The sequence below is a fragment of the Somniosus microcephalus genome, chromosome 7, assembly GCF_052327205.1.
Source record: "Somniosus microcephalus isolate GS21.2 chromosome 7, FLI_Smic_1.0, whole genome shotgun sequence".
NCBI classification, from domain to species: Eukaryota; Metazoa; Chordata; class Chondrichthyes; order Squaliformes; family Somniosidae; genus Somniosus; species Somniosus microcephalus.
In genome coordinates, this window is record NC_140993.1 from 160,896,275 (window position 1) to 160,907,506 (window position 11,232).

Sequence of the window (11,232 nt, forward strand, 5' to 3'; positions counted from 1 at the left end):
CTTGGATGTAAAACTGCCGCAGGGTAAGATCGGACTCGTCGCCACTGTTGAGTCTGTGTGTCCCAGTTATGCTTATGATCAATCACTGGACACAGACAACAAGAATAACTTTTAACAGGTCTTTACTATTCGGAGGTCAGGGCTGAACTGCCCAGCAAATCCCTACACAACACTTATATACCGGTGTGGTCACCACCGGTATTACAGTATACAGCAGCCAAGAGAAAGTAGTACATCTCTTAAGGTGGAACAGGTTACATACACCACAAATACTGTATTAGCCCTCCAGATCAATCAAAGCACTGAAAACTCTGATTTAGGGTCGCGATAGTTTCTTTTGGGCACCCTGGTAGATGCATGTGCCTTGTTGTGCTTTCTTTCTGCAGCTCAGGTAGTAGGATTCTTTAAAAGGGTCATCAGCCATAGCATGAAGGACTATGCCCAGTCTCACAGCTGTCACCCCTTAATCCAGTTTTGCATTCAACTAAGGGTTGGTAGATTGCCTCAGGATGAAGGTATTGTGTGATTTGTGGGGAAATTATCTCATGGGGTGACCACATACAAGTTGAACATTGATAGAAAAGCACCTCTTTCTGTACATGTAAGCGCAATATGAGTGCCATCCACTGAAACCTGAACCTTCGGAAATCCTGCTGCACACCAGAAACCCATGGAAGTTGTTCGTTGTTCCTGGGCACCATATTAAATGTGATAAACCCATAAGCCTTGGACAATACAACGATGCAGCACTGACAGGCAAGTATTGTCCATGTCACCTTGAAAATTTTCTGTGGCAAAGAAATTCAGAGGAGTTGTTGCTTTAATGTCAACAGGTGCCAACCCTGCAGTGAGGTTTCAGGTCCTTCACAGGAGGTTTCAGCTCTCCTTTACCGCCTCCCTAATAAACCTGTCTCTAGATACACTGTTCCTGAAACAGCTGTAAGAAGACTTGGGATCTATATATTTTGTTTTAGGATGGTCATAAACACAGCCCCTTCTCTTCTGTTGCTGCCTCACCTGCCTTGCCTATCGTAGCTTCCCTTTCATCCTCCTTTCTCCAGGCAGCATAGGTGGCACCCTGAATTGCACACCCGTTATGGTGTTTCAAGGTTGCTGAGTTAAAAGGTAGAAATGTTTTAGTCCCTCCTATAACCTGCCAACAGCCTTTTACACATGCTTTTGCTTAAATGCTGTTTCCAGAATGAAAAGCAGAAACCTGCAATGGTTTTCTGTATGTTAGTGACTAAAATGCTAACTTACCTGGCTCATGATGCTGAATTATCTGTGGAGAAGCAGCATCTAACCTGTAACTGGTGGAAGTAAGGGGAAAAGGTCGCAGGCCGGTATGTCAGCTGTTCTCAGATAGGTCATCAATAGAGGTTGCAACGACATAACATGAGTATTTATAGAATTCCTTTATTCAGTAAGTTTTAATATTTCATATCAATTTGAATATATGCATCATTCTCTTATTAATCAGTGTCTGACAATGAAATCATTAGCAATGGGCTTGAACCAGTCTGCAACAGACAGGGTACCTCATGTGGAATTCTATTAGATAAGGCTGAAAGCTATTATATTATGTTTTCTTTACACCTTAATGAAGTTACTCCTTTCATCAATTTTAGATTAAAATGAACCATGATAAAAGCTCAAAATAAGAATATTATTGGGTTCAGGAGTAGTATCAGAATTGATGTAAAAACGCTGTTGCAAAGGAAGGAGAAAAGAATAGAAAAAGTAAAGAAACATCAAATTAGAAAAAGCAGAAGCCTTGCACAATAAAATTAAGAGTAAAATGGAGAAGTTGCAACATCCACCTGGACTTCAGATGACTGGAAATCTTGCAGAAAAGTGGAAAATGCTTAATTAATATTTTGATTCATTTGTAACAAATGAAATGTGTGAAAAGAAGGATGCACCCACTTTCCTACATATCACTGAGTAAGCAGCACCTGGTATTTATCTTCAACCTTGAGGAAGAAGAGGATTTGGTGCTGGATGTAATAATACATGTGCTTGGGAGATACTGCAACTCTAAAGGAAACATGGCCTATGAAGGGTGCAAATTCCTTACATATGTGTAGAAAATGGGAGAAACCATTGATCAATATGTAACCTTATTAAGAATTTGCAGTAAGAGGAGGAGGAGGAGGAAGAGGAAGGAAGGATACAACCTAGACAGCGCCTTTGTGACCAGATTGTCCATGAACAACTCATCCGACTGCGATACCAGTAAAAGCAACCCCAATTCCCCATTCACCAACAGTCTCACCAGTCTCACACCTTACCTTTCCTCTGTTACTGACCATCACAGCGTCCACTTGGCCACAATGCAAAAATAAAAGCCACCACAAAGGAGACATTTCAAACCAAATTTATAAATCATAACATGCCATATTGCATACAAATGTAAATTAATCACCCTTGTGCATTCCCTAAGTGCCTGTCTTACATGTGCCTTTGCCTGTCCTAGTGTTTCTATGCAGTGCTGCCCCAGTAGCTGCAGCATGGCTGGTGGAAGGCTGCTGACTTTCAGTGGGGGAGGCTGCAGATGGCCTTGGAGGACAACCTCGAGCAGCTCTGGGCTTAGAAGGCCCGGCTTCAGACTGCACCACCTTGGCATGGGTGGCAGCAGTCTGGGCTGGCTGGCTGACGGGCAACAGCAAGGGCACTGGCAGAGTGGCAATGGTAGGAGGAAGAATGCTGTCATCCTGAGAGTGGACAGCAGGTTCGTGCTCCACAAAGCCACTGCCACTCCCCCTGGGCCGTGCCTCAGCAATCCTAATAATCTGTTGGATTACAGATTGCTGGACTGCTGTGACACCCTGCATCCCCTTTGAACACTGGTATCCGCAGCCATGTTGGCAGCAGTGTGAGCTTGCATGACAGCAAACTGACGTCACATGACCAAAGTCTGAACTTCCACTGCAGCTTCTGCTTGTGCTGCAATGGAAGCTGAGATATCGGCCATCAGATGCTGCATCATGGTTGGAACAACAAGTGTGTTAATGGAGATGGCCACCACTTCCACGTTGGAAAGGATGGGCTCCAAGTTCTGTGTAAAGTCCTGTACAAAGCTGCTGCCAGACTCCTCTATGCTCCTTTTTAAAAAATTAATTTATGGGATGTGGGCATCATTGGCAAGACCAGCATTTATTGCCCATCCCTAATTGCCCTCGAGAAGGTGGTGGTGAGCCGCCTTCTTGAACAGATGCAATCCGTGTGGTGAAGGTACTCCCACAGTGCTGTTAGGTAAGGAGTTCCAGGATTTTGACCCAGTGATGATGAAGGATCGGCGATATACTTCTAAGTCAGGATGGTGTGTGAACTTGGAGGTGGTGATGTTCCGATGCACCAGCTGCCCTTGTCCTTCTAGGTGGAAGAGATCGCAGGTTTGGGAGGTGCTGCTGAAGAAGCCTTGGCGAGTTGCTGCAGTGCATCTTGTAGATGGTACACACTGCAGCCACGGTACACCGATGGTGGAGGGAGTGAATGTTTAAGGTGGTGGATGGGGTGCCATTCAAGCGGGCTGCTTTGTCCTGGATGGTGTCCAACTTCATGAATATTGTTGGAGCTACACTCATCCAGGCAAGTGGATTCAAGCTTTCTGGCAGGCCTGCCATTGCACCAAGCATTTAGTTGTGCATACTCATCAGTCTTCTTCTGTAGTCCTCCCCATCAAAGTGCTCATCTGAGTCCTCTGCAGCAGAATTCATGTGCAACCTTGTCCTCTGGCGAGCTGGCACCTGCGCAATCCTTGCCCACTGCCCTGGCTACAGGCCACTTGAGCCCGGTGTCTCACCACATGCAGATCCCGCCTCTATACTATCCTCTAAATTAAGCACAGTTTCAGTATCTGAGCTGGTGGCTATGACTGTGAAATAGAGTGATGGTGTTTCTTTGTCATCAGTGTCTTCTTGCTCTTGTACCTGTTGCTCTTCCACCACTGCCTGGCTAGGTGGCAGTTCTTGGGTATCTGAAAAGAGAAACGCACAAGTGTAGGGTTGTGGTGAGTGGAGGGGGGGAACATAGGAGGTGCATACTTACACCATCTGCAGCCTGTAAATCAGAAGAGATTGTGGGATGAGAAAGAGGATTATGTATAAGGATAGCGTCATCTTCTATCATTTCAACCCTACTGCTGACCATGGTCTCAGCAATGACCACTCCAATGATGGTGAGCACCATCTACTCCATGGGGATAAGGACAAGCTGCAGTTCCTGTCCTCCGCTGGTTATCTCCTGCTGCCACCAGTTGTGCGCCACCTTGTCCTGCAAAAGAGAGGGAAGTGTATCATTGAGTGTCGTCCAATGTGTTGGGTGATGTGGCTGTCGTTTGAATAGCTGGCAGTGTGTGCAAGCTGTGAGATGTGGGTGTGAGGCTTGCAGCAGTGCTAAGTGTGTGAGGGTGAGGTGAAGCTATGATTGTGAGCTATGAGTCCTGATTGAAAGAGATTGTTGGTAGGTGAGTGATGGGGGTGTGGTGCATTAAACAGTGGCGAAGGCTAGTGGTGCAGTTGGTGTGATATGGCATTTGAAGATACATTCACTGACCTTGACCACGCGTGTGAGGACATTTGACTTTTTGTGGCACTGCATCCAGGTCCTCTGGGCTTGACTGCTGGCATTGACCGCCACAGCTACCTGCTCCCACTGCTTTCTCCAGTGTTTGTCTGGAGGGCCCCAGTGGATGGACCACATCTCTGCTCCTCTCCACCTCCTCCACCAAGGCCTCCAGTGCAGTGTTGGAAAATCTTGGAGCCCACTCTCTCCCATGTTGTGGCACTATTATGTCTTATTCCACATCAAAATGAGTTCCAAAATGACTTCCACCACCTTTTTCAGCCACAATGCACCTCCCCTTTAAGAGACGCAGGCTGGCTTTAAGTGGTGCTAGCCTCTCACAATTTTAATCCCCTGCTGAGGTGTGCAGCCACTCAACGGTGTGCTTAGCACTGGCTGCATGCTGCAATCTTGTTAATTAGCAGGCAGCACAAAGTTAGCGTGCTGCTTGCATCGGAAGCAATGCGCATTAATTAACAATGCGGGTTAATCGCGCATCACTATCCCCAGGCCCATTTTCGGGAGCTATCAAATTTAGCCCCCTGTAAGTTAGAGTGGTGAATTCAATGTTAAATCAAGTATAGAAAGAGAAATATAGAGAGGGAAAGAAAGATTGGATTAAGGGAGAGAGGAATAAGAGACCGAAAGAGAAAGTAGAAAAAGATTAATTTTAATATTTTTTAAATCTAAAACAACAAATAAAACCTGAAGAAATGAAACTCCATACTTATAATAGTTAATTTTCAGGGACAGAGAGGTTAACTGGCAGTAATTGATACTTCTCTCTTCTCTTAGGCAGTCCCTTGGAACCGAGGATGACTTGCTTCCACATTAAAAATGAGTTCTCAGGTGACTGATGAGTCCAATGCAGGACCCACAGTCTCTGTCACAGGTGGGGCAGACGGTGGTTGAAGGGGCGGGTGGGTGGGGTGCTTGGGTTGATGTGCGCTCCTTGCGCTGCTTGCGCTTGGCTTCCACTTGCTCCCGACGAAGAGACTCGAGGTGTTCGGCGCCTTCCCGGATGCTTCTCCTCCACTTTGTGCGGTCTTGGGCCAGGGATTCCCAGGTGTCAGTGGGGATGTTGCACTTTTTCAAGGAGGCTTTGAAGGTGTCCTTGAAGCATTTCCTCTGCCCACCTGTCAGAGCTCCGAGTAGAGCGCTTGTTTTGGGAGTCTCGTATCGGGTATGCGGACGATGTGATCCATCCATCAGAGCTGATCGAGCGTGGTCAAAGCTTCAATGCTGGGGATGTTGGCCTGAGTGAGAACACTGATGTTGGTGCGCCTATCCTGCCAATGGATTTGCAGGATCTTGCGGAGGCAGCGTTGGTGGTACCTCTCCAGTGCTTTGAGCTGCCTGCTGTACATGGTTCATGTCTCTGAGGCATACAGGAATGCGTGTAAGGGGTTTTCCTCGAGAGGTTTCCCTGAGGTTTCTCTCTCTAGAGGCCTCTCTCTCTTGCACAGTAAACCTTGAGTGGTTTGACCCACTCACCCCTTAGATTCTATCCTCTGGGACTTAAGCGCAGGAACTACAATGTAGAGAAAACTCTTGTAGACCAAGTTTGATGAAACAAAAATGAAATTTTATTGCATAAGGAAAAATATCAAATCAAATGCAAGCAGATAAGGGAGTACATGGGAGGGAAAAATACACAAACAAATCATAACGACACAGTACTAACTAAAGCAAATACAGGCATCTTATACTCTACAAAGATTATCATGAAATAAGGAAACACACGGAACATCGACGGACAACAACTCATGTTAATTGTACCCTTAAATCCACCCCCTTATTAAACCTATCTAGATCTGATTGTGAAAGGCCAGAAACATGCTCACCAATCCCACTAGGAAGTGCAAGGTTTTGAAATCGAGTCTGCGTATGGTCCTTTCAGGCGTTTCATCTCCACGTGGATCATGGAGCCCCTGCAAGCTGCGCCACACCTCTCTCCTGAGGTGGGGGTCGGGGGAGACTGGACACCGGCGGGCCTGGATGTTGGCGGGGTCGAGGATCGTCGGCTCGACCCTGGTTAGAGGAGCCTTGGGCTGGCTCCCATCGCTTCTTCAGTTTTCTTTTCTCTCTTCTCCCGAGTCGGGGTGGCTGGAAGGTTTCTCCTCTTAGGGTTTTTATTTTTTTGTCTCTTCTCCCAAGTTGGGTCGATGGCCTCTCATTCTGGTGTAAGGGTCACAAGGATCCCAAGGACACAGCAGGGTCCCAGAAAGCTGCGGATTGCCCGAGCTAAGAAGGGGGCATTTCCCCAGAAACCTGTTTAAACTGTGTGATTTTGAATTGTGTGTGCGTGGTAATTTCTAGTTTAAGCTGAGGGGAAGGTGGGGGTCTCCCAGTTGGGGAGAGGCCATACGAGAACCTCTACCCAGAGTTGGGAGGGGTCCCCGGACCCCGGAAAGGAGGAATTTTTGGATCCCATGAAAAACATTTTCTTTAAAAAGGCAACACATCATTCTCAACCGACAGAACATTCCAGAAGGAAGGGTGAACTGGGGGCCATTAGCATCTAAAGGCCCTGGTCACCCCAACCCAAAACACCAGATGCAACACCCCTACAGGGCAAGAGCTCAACCCAAAACAAACCTCACAAAGAGGGAACAGACTGGTCAGAGCCAGGAGCTTCCAAAGCCAAACAAGACAAAGGAAAAGGATTAACGGACAATCTAGTCTACACTTCGCACCTACTCACACTTTGAGCACCGGACCGGACACAAAGGGACAGCCATCACCGGACAAAGGACTCTCAAGCCCAGATACAGTATAACTGGGGTGAGAATCTCACAGACAGCATGTGCGTGTGGAGGCAGAGTCGAAGGAACGCCCGACGAGAAGGAAGGAAGAAGAAGCCCGCGGACCACGGAGGCATCGGAACCAGAGACCGGGGAGCGAGGGGGGAGAAAAGCACGCTGTTCCGGACCGAAAGCGTTTTCAAAACCGTACGGAAGGGGACTGTGAGTATGAGCTTTCCACAATGAGGATCACCCCACTTAGTGATAGGAGGATGGGAGGCTTGTGGTAATAGGAATAGGGTTTAAGGTCATTTTAGTTCGGTTTCACCCTATGTTTTCCCTTCCCAGAACGATTGGTTAAGTTTAAAGTTCTATGTTTAAGGTGCTGTTTTAAGAACTTGTTCAGGTTTAAAGACATCAAGGAACTTTCAGTGGGAAGTGCTGTGTGGAGTTCGGTACTGAGATTATTGCCTTGCTTGTGTTTCACGTGTCCAAATAAAGTGAGTTGTATCTTTTATCCGGTGTCTGCTTCTGGTTACTGCAATTTGAATCTGTCACAAATGTCCAAGCTGTAATTCGCGTTGTAGAACAGTAGTGGGGGAAGTGGGATTCAAAACCTCACGCCAGTAATTTGGGGGATGAGCTGCAATTGGGAATGAGCAGTTAGATTAAGTGGGACAGGCTGAAACTCTGCCTGGGGTTGTATCTGGTATAAACAACCAAGAAGCACTTACTCAGAGAAATTCTCTGAGGACTGTGATTTGCTATAAACAGTCAAAAGCCCCAAACTCCTCAGGGACTGTACATCAGCCTGAGGTACCCAGGACTACCTGGGTGTAAGATAACCCCCCTTACACCGGCAACGGCCCGGGGATTGTCGATGATCTCCCGATGTGCTTCCCCGGGGCGGAACGCCGGTTTCGAGACAGCCTTCTCGATGTTGGCTTTCTTCTTCCTCCTGCGATTGCCTGCTTCTTCTTCTGGGTGTCCGGATTCAAGCTGTGTGTCTGAGCTCAAGCTGCAGGCTTGCAACTGTCTGCGTTCCAACTCGTTCTTCCCTCTCTCCTCTCCAAGCTTTTTCCCAACTGCCGAAAAGTCTCTCCAGATATACCTTTCTTCCAGAGGCTTCACTTCCCGCCCAAAATCAGGTTAGTCTTTGTTTTATTTTTGGCGGGCTGCGAGCACAGTGGGGTAGCCATTATATTTTAAAATGTCTTAAATGGCTGGTAACAGGCCCATCTCTGGTCTGGAATTACCTTCATTGTTTTTAATGGCCTGCTGATCTCGTTATCTAGTCCTGGGTGCTGTTCTCATGAATATGAAATTGCCCCCTTTTGTCTGGGGCAACATTTTGATGGCCTCTGTCTCCAGGCCGATCTTGACTAGATCTGCATCTAATCCATATGCATACGTGTGGGTCTGGTTTCGTTCTCTCAGAAACGGCTTCCAGAACTTACTGTGGGTTGAATCCACAAATCTGTCTGAGGTTGCGCAGGAACCATTTTAAAGTGTCCCAATAAGCTGGTCACATGGTATGGCGGCCATTTTGTATGCCCCTTTTTCTGGGCTTCTTTTAAAACAGTCTTTAAAATCATGGCCTCTTCTGCCATTTGACCCTTATTAATATAAAGTCCAATTTTGCAAATCCTACACTCCCCCCTGATGATACTGTAACTTGCTTGAAGTATCATAATTCTGGGTGAGCAAAATTTTCTGACTTTCCACAATCTAACCATCCCCAGTATTTACCTATCTATGACCCCACGACACATGCATTTCCCATTTCAGAAAAATCTAGTGTACATTAAGCATCTATAGATGGCAATACCTTGGAGTAAAAAATCTAACAACTTACTTCCAGGCGTGGAGGGGGTCCTTATACCCCTACATCACCTAGTGCATACACATTACTTTCTAATAATATCACATCTAATAAAACTTCAATAAGAAAATAAAGTACATACATGAAAAATTCAAAATGCACATGAATACATATCAAAAATAATACAGAGGAGGGAGTGAAAACTTTAACTTTATACAAAGCAGCAAAATCTAAGCGGGTGTCTCTTCTTCTACCCGCACATAATGCTCCCTCCATTCCCCTCTATTCTCACACTTATGCGAATGTTTGACCTTTTTACAGTGTACAAACAGTAAATACACTACAATGACAACCTGGCACACTACAAGAATGCGGGAGGCTATCCTAATCCAGGAAGGGACTTCTAGATTAGTGAACAGGTCCCACCATGGTGGTGTCACTATATCCAATATGTCTGCCCCTATCTCTAAAGCCTTCTGCTCCAGTGTGTAGAAGTGTTTCTGTGAAACAACGGCTTTTAATATCTTGGTGAGGTGCTCAGGGAGAGGGGGAATGATATATCCAAAATGTGCAACGAAATGCTGCAAATCGGTGAAATTCTCTTTCACAGTGATGTGAACAGTGGAAGGTTCAGGAATGGGGACAATTCGCTCTTGGGCCACTTGAACTTCTGCCCTGGGCTTGAAACAGAAGCTGCTGTCACTCACTGGACACCAACCGTGCTGTCCATGCTGGTAGTGGGGCGCTGCAGTGGTGACACAGTATGTCCCACCTCCTATATATGCCACCTGCGGGGGCACATGGCCTTGTGCCATTGCCTCCATGGTGCAATTTATAGGCTTCGCGCCAGCAGTTCTGAACCCGCACTGTGGTTTTCAATGGGCATTCAAGTGCTGGGGACACAGGATGATGTGTGCTCCCCGGCTCCGGCACCCCGAGAGGTCGGTACCCATCATTGCATGCTCCCATCGAATGACGTAAGGTGGGACCCCCGTGTAGCGAATGTGCGCACCCCTCTGAATGACTCCAATGTTCTCCACCCTGTATACCGGGGCGGGTTTTACTGTCTTTCCCATCACCAGCATTCTTACCACTATACCCATAATGGTGTGATTAGACTGTCCACAGTCCACTGGGACTGGGTAGGCCTCTGAAGCTAGTCTGAACTGGCACGGACTCATTGTATTCTCAAAAGGGTGGAGGGCTGCGAGGTGCTTGTTGCTGATCCAGGAGGGGACTAAGCCTTGCTTTAAATCCTCCAGATTACTGCGGCCCTCGCCCAGTAACCACGCCCCGTATAGCACACAAGCTTCGTTCTGCGCAGCCTGATTGGACGCATTCCGATCCTCCCTAATGAGGGCATTTACCGTTCTGGTGTGTTTCTCCAGCTCAGCTATTATCTCTTTTAAGTGTAGTGTCATGGCCTGGTCCTCGTGTAACTCAGAACCCACTACCTTATTCTCATCAGTCAGTATCTTTCTTAGTTGTGTTTTTAAACCATTAATCTGGGTTTGCAGCTCCACGTCATCCAGTGTGTTGATGACGGAAGTTCCTGTGTTAAAAGCTGTGAAAATATCATTTACTGCACCCCTTCTTTGTCTCCCTACTCTGTCCAAGACCTCATGTGGTGTGGTGTACAATTCGGCTCTGTCGACATCGGCAAAGTCGAATTCGTAAAACTGTTTAAACATGTTTGTTAACAGGACCTGGTATAATTGCTCCGTTTCCTTGGGGCACCACGCTGGCAATCTCAAATCGGTGAGGTTTAAAATCACCGAAGCCACCGCGTAGTGGACCCCTTGGTACAGCACCTGATCTGTGGGTACCAATACCAATCCGTTCCCGGGTCCCTTTGTCGTGGTGGGGCACCCTTCCTTGATGGCTTTAGCTACTGGAACTGTGGGCAGGGGCTTGCGGGGTCAGGTGATGAGCTCCGTGGCGTTTACTGGGATCTGTGAGTATGGGACTCCGCACGCCCGTGAGCTGACGTCCCACCTCATTCCTTGTCCAGCATCCTGCCACTGTCTTTGGAAAAAGATGGAGACGCCTGTGGGGCAAGCGCGTTCTGAACCCCACATACAGATGTAGATCCCCTCATCT